The sequence below is a fragment of the Camelus ferus genome, chromosome 23 (genome assembly GCF_009834535.1).
Source record: "Camelus ferus isolate YT-003-E chromosome 23, BCGSAC_Cfer_1.0, whole genome shotgun sequence".
NCBI classification, from domain to species: domain Eukaryota; kingdom Metazoa; phylum Chordata; class Mammalia; order Artiodactyla; family Camelidae; genus Camelus; species Camelus ferus.
Window position 1 is genome coordinate 16,162,213 of NC_045718.1, and position 6,018 is coordinate 16,168,230.

The following is a 6,018-nucleotide window of genomic DNA, read 5'->3' on the forward strand; positions in this document are numbered from 1 at the left end:
ACCATTAAATGCATATACCACAATCTATTTTTCAATTATTCTGTTGATGGACGTTTGGCTTGTTCCCAGTTTGAAGTTATTCTGAATAATGCTTCTATAACAGTTTGGTTTGTGTCCTTTGGTACACTGAAGTTTATATTTCTGTTGGATATATACCTAGGAACAGACTTACTAGGTCATAGAACAGACCTATGTTTAGTGTCAGTAAATGCTACTAAATGATTTCCAAAGTTCTCCTGTTAGTTTACACTCCTTCTGGGAATGTCTTCGCATTCCAGTTACTCCACATCCTCATCAGCACTTTACAGTGTCAATCTAAAAAGATTTAAAAATTTTAGCCATTCTGATGGGTGTGTAATGGTATCTCATTGTGGTTTAAACTTGCGTTTCCCTGATAACCAATGAGGTTAAGCACCTTTTCATACATTTATTTGCTATTTGGATATCTGTTCAAGTACTTTGTCCATTTCTTTTGTCCATTTTCTACTAGGCTTTCTGTCTTATTGCTTTATAGGAGTTCTTCATACATTTCAGATATGAGTTCTTCACTAGCTATAGGTACTGAAAATATTTCTGTGAGTATATAAGCACAGAAGACGTCAGTATTGGGAGCTTCTGAAGCCTCAAGGCCACTATGTTGAGAAGACTATAAGCTCTATGTCTATTTTGTGTGTTCCCAGCTCCTAGCACTTAGTAGGTACTAAATAAGTATGTTGATTGGATGATGGATTAGATGGATGAGACCCATCCAGGTAGTTTGCCCTGTATTGTGCTGATCCCTAGGGCCAAACACTGAGAGGGGCTGCGGGGAGCCGATTTCCTTCTAGCCCTGCCCGCTGTGACCCTGGCGAGGGGAAGACACCCAGCCCTCCCCTACTGAAAAAGCAGAAATAGCTACAGTCTGTGAAGAGAGAAGCACGGATGTAGGAAGCAGAGGTCACAGATGAAAAGACAGGAACTAGCAGCAGGTAGCAAGCCAGCCAGATGCTTCAGAAGGAGAGACTCAGTTGGGGGGGGGGGTGGTGTGTCAAGGAGACAGTGAGGGTCTCTGGCATGACAGCAGACCTTTATGTAGGTCATGTAGGAGCTCCTCTGGCTTCAAGATATGCTTACTCTTAAAGCTTGTCAGCCCAGAAAGTTCTTCTACTCTTTGCCTCTCTGAAGGATATGCCCTGAGACTTTGGTTGCAGAGTCTCACCCCTACTTCCCCATTAAAAAAATCTCTTTTTTTCAGATATGGCTTTAACTTCCTCATGGCCTGTAATGTCCATCAAGAAGATGGAAGACCACTGCCAGTCTCTTCATCTCCAGGAAGCCTTTCCTCAGGCCTGCTGAGTTCCCTTCTGTCTTCTGTCACTGTCTTTCTCTCCAGCATCCTCTCCTTCTCCTCTCTCAGCTATAACTGATACCAGTTCAGGTCAGACGTCTCTGACCCACGCCCATTACTATAGGAGAGAGATTTCCCCCTTGCAACATGGTCACAAACTCACTGCATCCCCATCCAAGGTCCTCCAGAAGACAGTGAGGCTAGCAGCAGCTCCAGGATTTTCTATATAGGATAAGCTTGGGGTAGCAGTCTAGTTGGAGAGGGCGATGATGTGTCATGAAATGGCATTTGTATAGCAAGCACAGTGTTTCACTTAGCATATGAGATTTTTGGTGGGGGTGGAGAATTCTGGAGAAGGAGGAGGTGTTGATCACTGCCAGGGGCCAGTGGAGGAGCCTATGAGAGAAGGACCTCTGTGAGCAGCCTTCTTCAGTCTTGCTTGGTGCTTTTCCTACCATGTGGTTCATTTAGCCATTATCCTGGGGTCCTCCGGGTCCCATGACTTTCCTTCATGGATAGTTGCTGTCTACCAAAGGCTTCTCCATGGATGACCTGGATACTTATCTTGCAACATCATAAAATTCCAGAACCCTGTAAATCCTGGATCCCCCAACGAGCATGGCATAGTCACAAGACTAGCCTAACACGGCTGGAAACTTTTCTGTCTTTTGTTTCTGCCAGGGAAGGGGTGCCTCCTCCCATTTTTCCCCTTGCTATAACCCCTCCCTTGCTGTCTCCCTCGCAGAGGTCAACTTCTTTCCTGCTGCCCAGAGCTAAGGTGATATCCCCTTCCGGCTTCATTCAGTTCTAGGAGGATGTAGTGATGGGGGTGGGATGGGGAAGTATGGCCATCTGTGCTCACAGCTAGTTGCTTTCACCATGCCCTTTGCTTCTCTCTAATTGAGCTCCCTTTTCCCAAAGCCCCCTGGAGAACTCTCCCTCGATTCCTCTAGCCTGAATGGTTCCAGGTATTTTGGAACTGCAGTTCTGAAATCACTGGGTATAACTGGAAAGACATAGCAGCAAGCAAAATAGTCCGGTGAGCTATAACTGGGGAGATGAAGTAATCTTTGAGAGGCAGGGCTGCAGAGTGGAATGTGCCACAGCTTTGTAATCACATGGGTTTGAATCCATGCTCAGTCACATATTAGGTATGTGACCTTGAGCAAACTCCTTTATGTCTCTGGGCCATATCTAAAAAATGGAGACACTATTCTTTCATAGAGATGCTGTGAGAATTAGTGACATCATGGCATTTGGAACATTTCCCGCACATAGTAGGAACAGTATGATCTCACCAAAGAGGAAGGAAGAGCCACAAATAATAATTAGGCATCTGGAAGGGGAAGCTCAGGCTCTTTCTGGGAATCACACTGAAGTCTAGACTTCACAGAGTTAAAGGGTTAAAGATGGCCAGTCTCTGTCACACGGATGTGGGTGGGGCGATAGTCCAGGGAGGTATCACTCCTGCAGTAAGTAAGTCATCAGCCAAAGATGAGTAAACTTTACCTTTCCAGGGACAGGATGCAAGAAGATCGCATTTTGCAAACCAGATTATCTGGTTTCAAATTGCCCTCAGTGTTTATTGCCCTTTGATTATCCACTAGCCCAGGGTTTCCTAAATAGGCCTCGTCATAGGAATCACCTGTGGGCACTTCTTTTAAAATATAGATTTCCAGGCCTCTCTCCTGGAAATTCTGTTTCCAGAGATCTGGTGTAAGGCCAGGAAATCACCCTTTTAATTAGTGCCCCAGATGACTCCTATGATATGACCTGTTTGGGGAACATTGCCCCAGTCTGATGGTTCTCAATCATGGCTGCATATTAGAAACTTTCTGGAGGGCTTTAATAACAATATGCCTTTGTCATAGGAGGAAACACTGAATGCTAGGAAGGCTCTGGAAGTCTTCAAAGACATGGAGATGCTTCAACTGAGTCTTCCTGTGTGGATTTATACATTAACTCAGTTAATCCGAATAGTTACTCTGTGAAGTAGGTTGTTGCAGTATACTAGGTCAAAATCAAGTCAGTGGATGGGAGGAAAGTAGGTATGTTTAAAAGTTATTGAGGTTTGTCATTAGGGAAATGCAAAGCCACAATGGCATACCACTTCACACAAACTAGGTTGGCCATAAAAAATAAAGAGCAAAAAACAGAAAACCTAACAAGTGTTGGTGAGGGTGTGGAAAAATTGGAACCCTTGTGCATTTGCTGGTGGGAATGTAAAATGATGTAGCTACTGTGGAAATACTTCAGTGTTTCCTTAAAAAGTTTAACGTAGAATTAGCATATCACCCAGCAATTCCACTCCGAATTATAGGCCCGAAAGCATTGAAAACAAAGGAGAAAAGCATTCTAGTTAGAGAAAACAGTGAAACGGCAGGCAGGCAAGGGAGAATGTGGCGTTTTCAGGGAACAGCAGGGTGTTGTTCAACAAGTGGCCTCATGCATGTAGAGGAATGGAGGGTGAAAGATGAAAGGGGAGCTTTGATGATATAAGTTATACAACTTAAGACTCATTTCACATGCACCTATTGTTTTATGTGTTGGTTTTGTTTTCCCACCCAGACTACAAAGTCCTTGAAGATGGAGACGTTATATTTTTACATTTATATTAATTTTTAATGCCTTACGTTTTAAAATTTCTGTGGTGTTTGGTAATGCATGCTACTTTTTAAAAAGACTATTTTTTACAAGAGCAGTTTTAGGTTTATAATAAAATTGAGAGAAAGGTACAGAGATTTCCCATATATCCCCTGCCCATGCATAGCTTCCCCCATTATCAACATTGCTCACCAGAGTGGTACATTTTTCACCAAGGATAAACCAATTTGACACATCATAATAACCCAAGTGCATAGTTCATCTTAGGGTTCACTCTTAGTGTTGTATATCCTATGGGTTTGGACAAATGTATAATGATATCGCTCTACTATTATAATACCATACGGAGTATTTTCACTGCCCTAAGAATCCTCTGTGCTGTCTGTGTTCATAACTTTCTTCCTCCCCACCTACTGATCTTTTTATTGTCTCCGGAGTTTTGCCTTTTCCATAATGTCATAGAGTTAGAATCATACACTACATAGCTTTCTCAGATTGGCTTCTTTCACTTAGTAATATGCATTTAAAATTCCTCCGTGTCTTTTTCATGTCTTGATAGCCATTTTATTATTTTTATTTACTTAAATTTTATTCATAGTTTCTTTTCAGTGCTAAATAGTATTCCATTGTCTGGATTTACCACAGTTATTTATCCATTCACCTACTGAAAGATATCTTGCTTGCTTCCAAGCTTTGACAATTATGAATAAAGCTGTTATAAATGAACATGTGCAGCTTTTTGTGTAGAAGTAATTTCCAGCTCCCTTGGGTAAATACTAAGGGACAGGATGGTTGGATCATATGATGAGTATGTTTAGTTTTGTGTGAAACCACCAAACTGTCTTCCAAAGTGATTGTACCACTTTGTATTTCCATCAGCATTGAAAGACAGTTCCTGTTGCTTCGCATCCCCACCACCATTTGATGTTATCAGTGTTCTGGCTTTTGACCTACAACTGTAATGGGTGTGTAGTGGCATCTCATTGCTTTAGTTTGCATTTCCCTGAAAACATATGATGTGGAACATCTTTTCGTATGCTTATTTGCCATCTATATATTTTTGATGACCAAAGGTCTTTGGTCCATTTTTAAATTGGATTGTTTAGACTTGTATTGTTCAGTTTTAAGAGTTCTTTGTATGTTTTGGATGACAATCTCTTATCAGACATGTCTTTAACAACCTAATTTAAACTTACAAACTTGGTTCTTCTTCCTCGATTGGACCCTTAGATATTGAGTATCATTTATGGTGCTCTGTTGGTGACTCCTGAATATGACTTTTCTTCTGAGCTCCAGACTTGGATGGATCAGCACTTCCCACTTGTCACATCCTGGAGCTCATCATCTCCTGGATATCTCCTCCTCCTCCAAATTCCCATGTCAGTGAATGTAGTCACTCTCCCATTGGCTCAGATCAGCTAGCTGGAAGTCCATCTTGTCTCCTTCCTCTACTTTTCCATCTCGCTACCATCCATCAGTCACCATGTGCCATCCATTGACTCCCCTTCCTAAAGACTTTTTTTTTTTTGGATTATATTTTTTGAGGTAGAATTCACATAACATAAAATTAGCCATTTTAAAGCATGCAATCCATTAACATTTAGTGTATTTACAATGTTGTGCAACTATTACTTCTTAGTTATGAAACATTTCATCACCCCTAGAGGAAATCTCTTAACCATTAAGCAGTCACTCCCCATTCCCCATACGCCCCCCACCCCAGCCCCAGCTCCTGGCAACCATTAGTCAGCTTCTGTCTGTATGGATTTCCCTATTCTGGACATTTCATAAAAATGGAACCATGCAATATGTGAATTTTTGTGTCTGGCTTCTTTCACTCAGCATAATGATTTCAAGGTTCATCCAAGTTGCAGGATGTGTCATTTCTTTTTATGGCTAACAGTCTATAAAATGGATACAATGTATTTATTTTGTTTATCTATCCATCTATTGATGGACCTTTGGGTTGTTTCCATGTTTTGGCTATTGTGACTAGTGCTGCTCTGAGCTTTTGTATATTTGTTTGAATACCTGTTTTCAATTTGAGTATATACTTAGGAGTGGAATTGCTGGGGAATAATGGTTAT